The sequence below is a fragment of the Phyllostomus discolor genome, chromosome 2 (assembly GCF_004126475.2).
Source record: "Phyllostomus discolor isolate MPI-MPIP mPhyDis1 chromosome 2, mPhyDis1.pri.v3, whole genome shotgun sequence".
NCBI lineage: Eukaryota > Metazoa > Chordata > Mammalia > Chiroptera > Phyllostomidae > Phyllostomus > Phyllostomus discolor.
The window spans coordinates 139,553,335-139,564,879 of NC_040904.2; positions in this window are offsets into that span (position 1 = coordinate 139,553,335).

Here is an 11,545-nt window from a genome sequence, read left to right on the forward strand (position 1 = left end):
GGTATATAACTAAAAAAAATCATCCGCACACTGCATTATGCACCTATTGCCCCAAGCAAAGTCTCTTTCCATCCCCATTTTTGCCCCATTTGCTCATCTCCACCAACTTCCACCCCATTTCCCCTCTGGCTAACACCACACTGGAGCCTGGGTTTATATCTCATATATATGAGATATGTATTTATTACATATATTTATTATTAATGTTTATTACATATAAATCTAATACATATAACATTAATGTTTATTACATATAAATATATAGCTTTGTGTTTTTTGCTTAATGTTTTCACCTTTTTTCATCCAGGTCCCCCACCCCCCCTTCTGAGAGCTGTCAGTCTGTTCCATGTATTCATGCCTCTGTTCCTATTTTGTTATTCAGTTTATTTTGTTCATTAGACTCCTCATGTAAGTACAATCATATGGTATTTTTCTTTTTCTGACAGGCATATTTCACTGAGCATGATGATCTCCAGGTCCATCCATGCTGTCACAAAACATAAGATTTCCCTTTTTTATATAGTTGCGTAGTATTCCATTGTGTAAATGTACCACAGTTCATTTATCTACTCACCTACTGATGGGCACCTTGGGTTGTTCCCAGATCTCTGTGATTATAGATATCACTGCAATGAAAATAGGGGTGCATATATTCTTCTGAATTAGAGTTTCAGGATTCCTAGGAAATATTCCCAAAAGTGGGATCACTGGGTCAAAAGTAAGTTCCGTTTTCAATTTTTTGAGAAAATTCCATACTGTTTCCCATAGTGGCTGCACCATTCTGCATTCCCACCAATAGTGCACAAAAGTTTCCTTTTCTCTGCATCCACACCAGCACTGATTTTTTGTTGATTTATTGATTATAGCCATTCTGACAGGTGTGAGGTGATACCTCATTATGCTTTTAATTTGCATTTCTCTGATGAGTAGTGACTCTGAGCATCTTTTCATATGTCTATTGGCCATCTGTATGTCCTTTTTGGAGGTGTCTATTCAGGTCCTTGGCCTGTTTTTTTAATTGGGTTGTTTGTCTTCTTCATGTTAAATAGTGTAAGTTCTATATATAGTTTAGAAATGAACCCTTTGAAAATTATTGTATGCTTATTAGCTATTCATATTTCTTCTATGAATTGTCTACTCATATCTTTTAAAAATACTGGAGCTGTTAATAGAATTTTAGAAATTGATTTGTGGGAAATTATCTTTTTGGTTCTTGTTTATTTCCCATGATAAATTTTTTACTTATAATTTTGTTTATGGTGGCTTTATTGTTTTCTAATAGGTAATTATGTCTGTTACAAAACAAAATTCACCTCTGGCCAGGTGGCAATCTTTTGGTCCCATACACCAAAAGATTGTGGGTTTGATTCCTGGTCAGGGCATGTGCAGGAATCAACTGATCTGTATTTCTCTCTCACATCGATGTTTCTTTCTTTCTCCCTTCTTCTTCCTCTAAAATAAATAAATATATCCATAAGTGAGGATTAAAAAATTCAATGGCGAACTTGAAAAATCTTATTGGCTTATTCACTCATTTATGAGTTGGGTAGCATCCTATCCAAAGAACTTGATGAAATGAAAGAATAGGCAGATGAAGGTAGGACAAAGAAGTTATGCCAGTAAAGAGAAGATTATTTGTGGTAAGATCCCCTTTATTTAAGGGAAAATTACCTCACTAGTGCTAACCAGGTAATTTCTGATTGACTGGTTTAAGATTCTACTTCTAGGAGAGGTTAAAAATGTAATTATTATGTCTCAGTTTGGTGACATGAGACTTAGCGCAAGCGACTCCATTAAGGGACTGTTGTCTTTTTTAAACATGTCTAATAATATACTCAAAGTAATTTTTTCTTTACATTTACTTCATGATTTTGTGCTAGAAAATCATTATTATCCTCCTCCCCTATATCACACACCCATCTTCACCTATATTTCCATCTCACCCAGTTATAATTGTATGCTTCACATAAAATTCTTCCAACTGCTTGGCATTATTATTGTATATAATGTAAGCTTAAGATATGACTTTATTTTTTCTCAAATAGCAAAAAATATGTAGCTGTGTCATATATTGATTTATTCTTAGTAGTTTTTATTAGAGCTCTTAAACCTAAATTGTAGTGTGGAAACTAAAAGAAAATGATACCATTTTCCACCTTCTAAGTTCTTCTAGATGGACTAATAAATCAAATTAACAGAGACAGATTAACAAGAACTAGCAAAGTTTTAATACATGCACATGGGCAATTCACACGGGCATGAAAATTCCAAAGACAGTGGGGCAACATTGGGTATAAAAGACATTTTGGACAAAGGAAAAAGAGGGAGAATGAGTATTAGATTTCAGAAGTAAAATGGGCCATTTACAGGTAGTTGAGTAAGAGCCAGAACATATATAGCAAGAAAATGTATGTTCTCAGAAACAATAAGAAACAGAAGATGCATAACAACTCAGAAACAGTATGAACAGAAGATATATAGCAAACAGGCTTGGAGTCTTCCTGCTTGAAGCCCTCTATTTACCATACTCAATTCAAATTGGTCTGTAGCAAACATCTCTAGATCACCTTCCTGAAGCAGGTTTCTCTGAATATGTTGGGCATGAAAGATGGGAAGGTCAAAGTTTCTTTCTGAGTCTTTGTTTCTTAATAAACAGCTTAAATTCAATATCCCAAAAAGCAGCTTAGGGCGGCACAACTCTGGTTCCTTCAATAGATATTGAACACTTTCCTTTTTGTATTTTGAAGTATCTTTATAGATTTTATCACTATTTTAGTTTTTCTTTATTATTTATAAAGAATTTTATGACTATATAAAATTAAATAACAAAGTCAGAGTTGAAGCTGTATTTGACGCAAGCCATCACTCTAAATTTATCATCATGCTGATCGGTCTCTATTTTGTTTCTTGTCCTTTTTCCTCTCCTATTTTAGATAGTGTATGTTTTCCTTATGTTTTAGTAATAGTACATAGTAAATGTGTTTAACATTTCCTTACATTTCTTGTTGTTCTACATTTGAAGAGTCAACTCTACTATATTTTAAGGCAATGTTCCCATTATGTCTTGACTAGTCATTTCATTAGCTTAAGGCCATTTCTTCCACTTTAAACTTCTTCCAGTTTCCTCATTCTTGAACAATGATACTCTATCTCAGGAGTTTGCTATGCAACACAGGTAGCATGCACAGTTTTCTTTTGGCATCCTTCTGGTCCATCTGCATGTTCCCAGAACACTCCTTTCAGATCTTCAGCTTGAGGATGGTTCAAAGTGCAAAGTCTTAGCCAAATTTCCACTGTCTGACAGATTTTGGCCAGTGTGGTTCTACAACACCAAGATATGATGTGCCTCTCATTTTGCCTGTGCTTCCAGCTCTAAAGGATGGGTTGCTTTTTCTCCTGTCATTTTGAAAAAACAAAAATGGTAGTTCTTTTGCCAGCCACAGAATGACTGCCTCAACATATAGTGGTGTTCCCATGCTGAGTCTGGTTTCCCTGTTTGGAAATGTTCTCACTTGACCAAGCTTACATTACTGGGTGCTTGGTCTCCTAGGAAAATGCTAAACATATGGGGGGAGCACCTGAAAGTGAAGAAAGCAGGTTCAGAGTTTTGATGGAGATCTACACTACACCATCTACACTGTGTGACTGTACCTGAACATCATAGTCCTGAGCTTGCTATGTGGTTATGTTTGTTTCACTCCTCAAAATACAGAGTAGCTGTGAGTATTTCCAGAATCTGGCACATCTGTTGCGTGGCAGAGGGAATTCCTCTCCAAATGTGGCAAATCAGGTTTAGTACTCTCTCCAGGCCATGGGAGCTTGGGCACTGTTGATTTCATGGGTAATTTGAGGAGAAAGCAGAGGATGAGTCAATCATTGAGAAGTGTTAATCAACAACATAAGACAAAAGCCATAACCTAATTTAGGAATTCTAATATCACACAAACTGCGATGATGTATGGATTTTTAGCACTTCATTTCAACTTAGCATGTACTTCAAGAAATCAGGCAAGCTAATGGGAAAGTTCTGCCTATTTCTTTGTATTTTTCCTATCTATTCCTCTTCATAGAACCCAGCACTATGAACAATCTTGAGACATGGAAGTGTTTGTAGATAGATTCTGACTAAATTTTCTTCCTTAACATTTTGCTTCATTGTTTCATATACCCCTGCTTAGCTGCTATGCTTTGATATATGAAATTTTAAATCAAAGCTACATTGATTCTGGCAAACTTCTGAATCATTTTATTCCTGGTTCTACTTCATTATCTTTAGGAAACACATATAACAAAGCCCTGTTCCTATTTTCTTGAATCAAAAACTTTTTGCTAAGGAGTACCATCTATTTTTTTTCCTCCTCACTTAGCTATTATTTTGTACTTATTTGAAATAATTTATTGAAACTCATAAGGCAAATTGTTAGGGATATTTTCAGTGGTTTGCTCATTACCATGGATGAATCAGTGGTAGAGCCCTAAGTGGGTGAAAAGATGCTAATCTAATGGATTTATAGTTGAAAAATTTTTCTAATATATTCACTTCCTCATTGTAGATTATTATTCATCTTATAGATAATAATGGCAAACTAATATAAAATATATCTTTACTAAACTATGACATAATGTAAATCTTTTATTAAGCTAATAAAATGTTGCTTTGATCATATTCAATTTTATAACAATGCATTAAGGGGAGTAAATGGGATAACAAATATAAAGTGGTTAGCAGAGTGTCTGGCACATAGTAAGTGTTCAACAAGTCCTCCCTATTTTTATTTATTAAGTGGCTAATAGGTTCCAAATGAGCTGGTATTTACTTTATAGTTAAGGAAGTCTTTGAAGCAAATTACTTATTTATCTGGAATTTTTTAAAGTTTTGGTATTTTCCTTGGGTTTATCATATCTACCAACTATCATTTCCAGTATAATTTAAATCTCAGTATAATTAGAATTTACATGTCAGAGAGTAGTGCGTTTTTCTTCATCTATCTAAGTGCCTTCCATTCTGTGCTGCAGTAAAATGCTCAGGTCCAGAACTATGTTTTCTGGAAAGAAACATCCTTTCATACATCTGTTTTTAATGGTTTGCCATAATTTCTACTTGAAAACCAACTCTTTGAAAACCTTTAAAATTTTTTTATTCTCTAATATTTTTTTAATATAATGAGCATATAAAATAAAGCCCTGTTGATTGAAAATAAGAAATTTCAACCTAATAACATGGCTTCAGTTAGTATCTGATAGACATTAAGGCCATAGTTGGATATGGATAAGGCCATAGTTGGATATAGTTCTAATCCTCTAATGTTTAAGATGAAAGGCAGTAATAATCATTTCATAAACATGCTAAGGCTTTTTTTCAAAGGATGCCTAACAATTTCTCTGTATGATATGCCATTGGGTTGTATCGCCCTTAGCAACAGAGGGTGAAAATCACCAGCACAGCAACATCCTTAATACATTGTGTTCATAGAGTTATATTTATGGTTATGATTGAAATAGGACTCAGATTCTTTTACTGTACTCAAAGACAAGACTGTTTTGTTTTGTTTTGTTTTGTTTTGTTTTGTTTTAACATTGTTTCTGGCTTACAGGATGGCAGCAGTAGCTAATCCTTTCAATTGTCCAAAGTTAGCCTCCTATTCCTTCTGTGTATCCTCTGATCTGTGTGAATGATCTGAAGACAAGAAGAAACTGAATGTATGTGTATTGCTTACCATCAGTCAGGGCTTTCTGCTTAGCCATTATCCTCTTCCCACCCAATACAATATAAACTCACATCAGAAGAGATACCATGTCTGAGTATGAAATGAAGAAATCAGAGCTGCAAAACATGCAGGATGTGACATATCTTTTGATGGGGAAGCAGAACACAGTTTTCTTGGTGAAGGAAAGCTGTACTTACCTGGAACACATATCCTTCTGCACTATTTAGTTGCCTGCACTGAGAAATGCAGATGGAGAAGCTTGATTATGTTTGGAGCTTGTCTGCCGTAAATCAATTGATTTTCAGTGCTCCATGTTTCCATTCTTTTGCTTCATCCTGTGTTTCACTGTAAAGAGGGTCACAGTTATCCGTAGGTCACTCCCACCAAAGTATGATCTGATAGTGATTCAAAGGAAAGGTTTTCAGAGTAGGGGTGTGTGTCTGTGTGTGTGTGTACATGTGTGTGAAAAAAAGAGATAAAGAGAGAGGGTAAGGTGAAGCCCCGGTATAAACATAGTATTTTTAGTTAAGAGGGCAGTGAATTTGCACATAAAGAAAGCTGCCTAAACAGAGGTATAGGTCTAGTTGTCCTATTCAATATGTGGCCACTAGTCACATGTAGAATGGTCACAGAAAACATACAATAAAAATGCATATATTAAAAGTGCATTTCTCAGTCTCACTAGCTGCATTTCAAATGCTCTGTAACTACATGTGACTAGCAGCTACTGTATTGGACAGCACTAGGGAGGTAAGCAGCCACAGTGCTGGTGCCTCTCAGGCTCTTCTAGATTCTTATTAGGCTATTCATTACACATACTTGTCCATCAATCCACAGCTCAAAGTGACTATTTCACCTCCACTCGTGCTTCAATGCTCTGCGAAGGAAAAAGCAAGAACTAAAAAGCTTATTACATCCGATTCTCTCCCCACTTTTTGATTTTCAGAAAAATAACAGCTTTTCTAGAATCCCCATCTACAAGACACTTTATAGCCCAAGAAACTGAACTGGGTCAATTGCCTCCCCTCACTGGGAGAAGGCATGGTGTAAGGAATGCAATCGTACCTCAATACTCATTGGCTTCAGACCTGATATTTGCTGTATTTTGACAAAAAAAGATGTTCAGCACTTGGAGCTTGCTTGCCACCCCTCACACTTGATAGAACTTGTATAAGTTACAATGCCTCCCTGCAAGAGAAAATACTTCATCAGTCATCACTTGCTCAGCACTTGTTGGAATGAATTAACCACAGTACCACTATATTTGTAATTGGAAATTGCTGCTACAAAACAAAATCAGAGTGATGGTGTGTAAGACAGAAGGGAAGAGTCACAATTGTGTAGACAGTAGTGCAGCCTTATGGAGTATTACATTTACTTGATTTTAAGAAATTTAAAATATTTACTTAAAACTTTTGGTAAACAAATTTTATATAATTTAGAATATTAAAGTTTGTATTAAAAGAAATATAGACATGTACTATGCAGTAGAATATAAAAGCATCATGAAATTTTAGATAAAGCATAATAATATGAAGAAATTTATCTTTTGGCAGGATAGTTTAATATATCACCACATACTTTTGAGATACATATTTTTCATTTCTGACATTAGGAGGATTTTGGTTTAATATATATATATATATATGAATTAAATATAATGTATTATTTAAATGTGTATGGTATACATTTAATGCATATATTTAATTTATATATCTATACCTATGTATCTCTATTACTAGTAGTGAAGTTTTTATTTTCATACAAGTCTGAAAAAAACTATGTCCAGTGTATCAAGAATATGAGATCCACCACAAGGAAAGTTGAAAAGATCTCGGTTGTTCGGGGTTGTGTGGAGACTAACCTTCAGTATTTCAGATAAACCTCAGAACAGTTGTGCACACTGGTGATGTTAGTGCTTCCTCTCTCTTTAAGTGGCTCCTTAAACTCCTGATAGGATCTTCTTATAACTAGAAATTAGGTTTTGAATTGCCAAATGCCCTAGTGTTGGAGAGAAAATATCAACTTCAACAGCCCATCATTAAATAATTGCTCTCAGGATGTGAATATCTATTTACAAGTCAGTTTGCTTTGAAAGTGTAGTGGTATATTTTTTCTAAGAAAGCATTATATTGGGAGAAAATTACATCTTCTAGCTTTTCCACAAAAATACGTGATTTTGGGGCCAGTCTTTCTTTTTTCCAACCAAGTTAACTTTTAGTATCTCAAAAAAGTATCCTAAAGTGTAGCTCTAAGATTTTCTCTTCCACATCATTAAATAGCTTCCACACTTAAAAAAAAAAAACAAACAAACAGAAAACAGAGAGTACATCCTTAATGACCATTTTACTTAGGTCTTCCAACATCCAAGTGCAGTCTGTCTCCTTGATCTTCAGACCTTCTATGTCTTTCCTAAGCCACTACTTTGAGACAAACCTGACACCTCATACATCCTTATCAATGACCACGTGTTACTTCTCCAAGTTTTAATAATGTTGTTTCTTTCACCAGCATGGACAAAGGTTTAATGTACCACGTGGGTGGCCCCACAAAAGTAGGTCTTAGCAGAGAAGAGCTATGATTTTGTACAATAAGTAGATACATTTTCTTAACCCCTCATCTACATTTCGCTATTTTCAATAAAATAAAATGAGATTTTGATACATCTTCCCTCCCTGATACCTCCATCTTGAACTTGCATATTAATCACAGATATTAAAGATAGAAATAGCCCTTTGCTTGTCTTTGTGGGTATATGTCTTCATTTCCAATGTGATGACTTAAAATATGTAATATTTCACACCTCTCAAGATGCAGCATCTTATTCCATAGCTTGGAGAGACTCTCACGTGCTACTGTGCTTGCACTTTTCTGAAAAAAGGAGAAAAAAAGGAAAAAAAGATTCTGCTCCCTCCCTTATAATTATTTACAATTTCAAATGAATACTGATGCATGGCTAAGTAGAGCCAATGGTAACAAATGAATTAATTGAAATATCTATATCTTGATCATGAGAAAAATTGAAGTAGCAGACATTTTATATTTGCTTTTATTGGAATGAAAAAACTGAAGAGAAATTTTCTGCATTTATTTTTAAGCCTTTAAAACTAAACTATATTGTATATTCATAACAGTATACAAATTATAACTCTACTGCTTGATTATTAAAATAAACATACCTCTGTCTGTATCAAAATATAATAAAGACCTGAGCCTTGAGAAGTCTCCCTCACACCTCCTCCGAGTATTGCTCCTCACAGTAATTGCCCTTCTGACTTACATCACCATAAATTAGCTTTATTTCTTTTTCCCCCATCTGATATGAGTGAGACCTTAGAGTATATGTTCTTTTTTTGCTTGGATAATTTTGTCTAACACAATGCATCTGAGATTTATTCCTGTTGTACGTAGAAGTGATTTTTCACTGTTGTATGATATTCCATTAAAATGCAATACTACTCACTTATTTTACTGCTGCTGATTATTTGGGTTGTTTCTGGCTTAGAGTTACGATGAAGAATGCTGCTATGAATGAGTAGCATTGTGCTCATGTTACACATTTCTTCTGTACATATACCTCAGACTGGAGCTATTCATATGATTATAGTTAGCTCTGTCTGATACTACAAAACAGTTTTTCAAGCAGGTTGTACTAACTTAAAACCCAGCAACAGTGTATGAGCGTTCAAACTGCTTCTTATCCCTTACCAAAAACTGGCATCATCAACTCTTTTTGAAGGTATTCTTTTGGGTCTAGAGTTATATCTCATCATTGGTTTTAAATTTGCTTTTTCCTGATAATTAAGAATATGCATACCTCTTCATATATATAAGGCCATTTGGATTTCCTCTTTTATGAATTTCTTCTTCATCACGTGTTTATTCTTTCTTAAGGGTTATTTATCTTTGTATTTTTGAATTGTTTGAATTTAAAATGTCCTGAATGAAGGTTCTCTTTAGATGTAAGAATTGAAAACCTTATCTCTCTGATCTTTGACCTTATATTCCTTAAACAGTGTCTTTTGATAAATACTTCAATAATATTTAATTGCAAATGTAGAAACATTGTGCCATCAGTACCTAACAAAATTTCTATAAGACTTTTGCTGTGTTATTCATCAATATTTTTTCTTTCTTTCTTTCTTTCTTTCTTTCTTTCTTTCTTTCTTTCTTTCTTTCTTTCTGCATATTTAACTAATTTCTGCCATGAATTCTTATAAATAGATTCTATAAATTCCTTTTACTCTCTTGTTTCAATCTTTAAATATCTTTTTTAAAAGATTTTATTTATTTATTATTAGAGAGGGGAAGGGAGAAAGAAAAACAGGGAGAGAAACATCAGTGTGTGGTTGCTTTTTGCATGTCCCCCACTGGTGACCCGGCCCACAACCCAGGCACGTGCCCTAGACTGGGAATGGAACTGGCCACCCCATGATTTGCAGGCCAGCACTCAGTCCACTGAGCCACACCAGCCAGGGCTCAATCCTTAAACATCTTTTATTATCAGATATCTATTTCACTTGTGAATAAAAACATTATTTGTAACAAGAAAAAATTTTAATATTTTAAGCTTCCAAATCTTTATAAGAAACATGCTTTGCTTATGAATTGGGTGATAAGGATGAGGGCATTTGCAAGATTTAGAAGGGTGAGGGATAACTGAATTCTGTTAAAGCAGAAACAAGTGGAATGAAGAGACCCCGAGGGTAGATTCTGTAAGTTGAATCTGTGGCCAGGAGGCTGAAGAGGCCTGTATGGAAAGAGAGTAGGAGAGGAGGGGAATGGAATGAAGGTACTTGGAAAGATTTTTCTTAAGTTCTGGTATGTGGTTGCAAATCTCCATTTTCTGTAAAATCTTCATGGCCAGCCGTGGCTTTTGAGAGTTGTATCTACTTTGGGGGAGGGTACGTAAGAAGTTCTCATTCAGAATGGACACAAGTAAGTGACACGATGATCAAGAGAACCCCATCACACACCAGTTGCCCAAAGTTCTAACTTAACATCCGCACAGTATACTTCATTCTGTTTTGCTATTTTTAAGTTGAATTTTCAATTAACAAGAGAAAAATGATTTATATAATCTTGCAGCAATATACATGGTGCAAATAATGCCCCTTTTCTATTACAAAATCTTTTATTACAAAATCATAAGCATGCAATTCTGTAACATAACAACATCACACTCAAACATACCATATGACAGTTTAGGTGAAATGTTCATATTGCTGTCCATGTTGTGCGAGACAGTCACATACCCCACCGACCATACTCAAGCAAGCCTTACTTCTGCTGGACCCTGTATTTATAACAACTAAAATTATATTTCCAGTTTTTATAGTCCTCTAAATTGTGGACATCTGAGCATTATATTAGAATATATCTATATTGGGCTTGTCTTGGAAAATTAGCTGAATTTTGGTTAACCACATTATATTCATATTGTTAATCAAATATACATTAGTAATATAGATGACCACCTGCCATCTTAATTATACAATTTGAGGGAAATGTAGTTTTAGTGTGTCCCACAAAAAATATACCATTGACAAAAATGAATAATAATAGTACAAATTGTCTAATTTTCAAATTGACTTTTCTTTTTGAATTAAAATGAATGCTGTATTCCCAGAAGGTACTATTAGTGATATTACTCAAGTATAAGTAGCATATTTTATTTACACTGTACCACTAAAATTCCTTTTCTATCAATTCTCTAATTTTTATAGTATTAAGAATTGATAAAAGTCACTGAACTACTATACCCTATAGATAACTGCTGCCTCACTTCACACAAAAGAAAAGTTTTCACATAAAATTTCCATCAAAATAATTTCCAG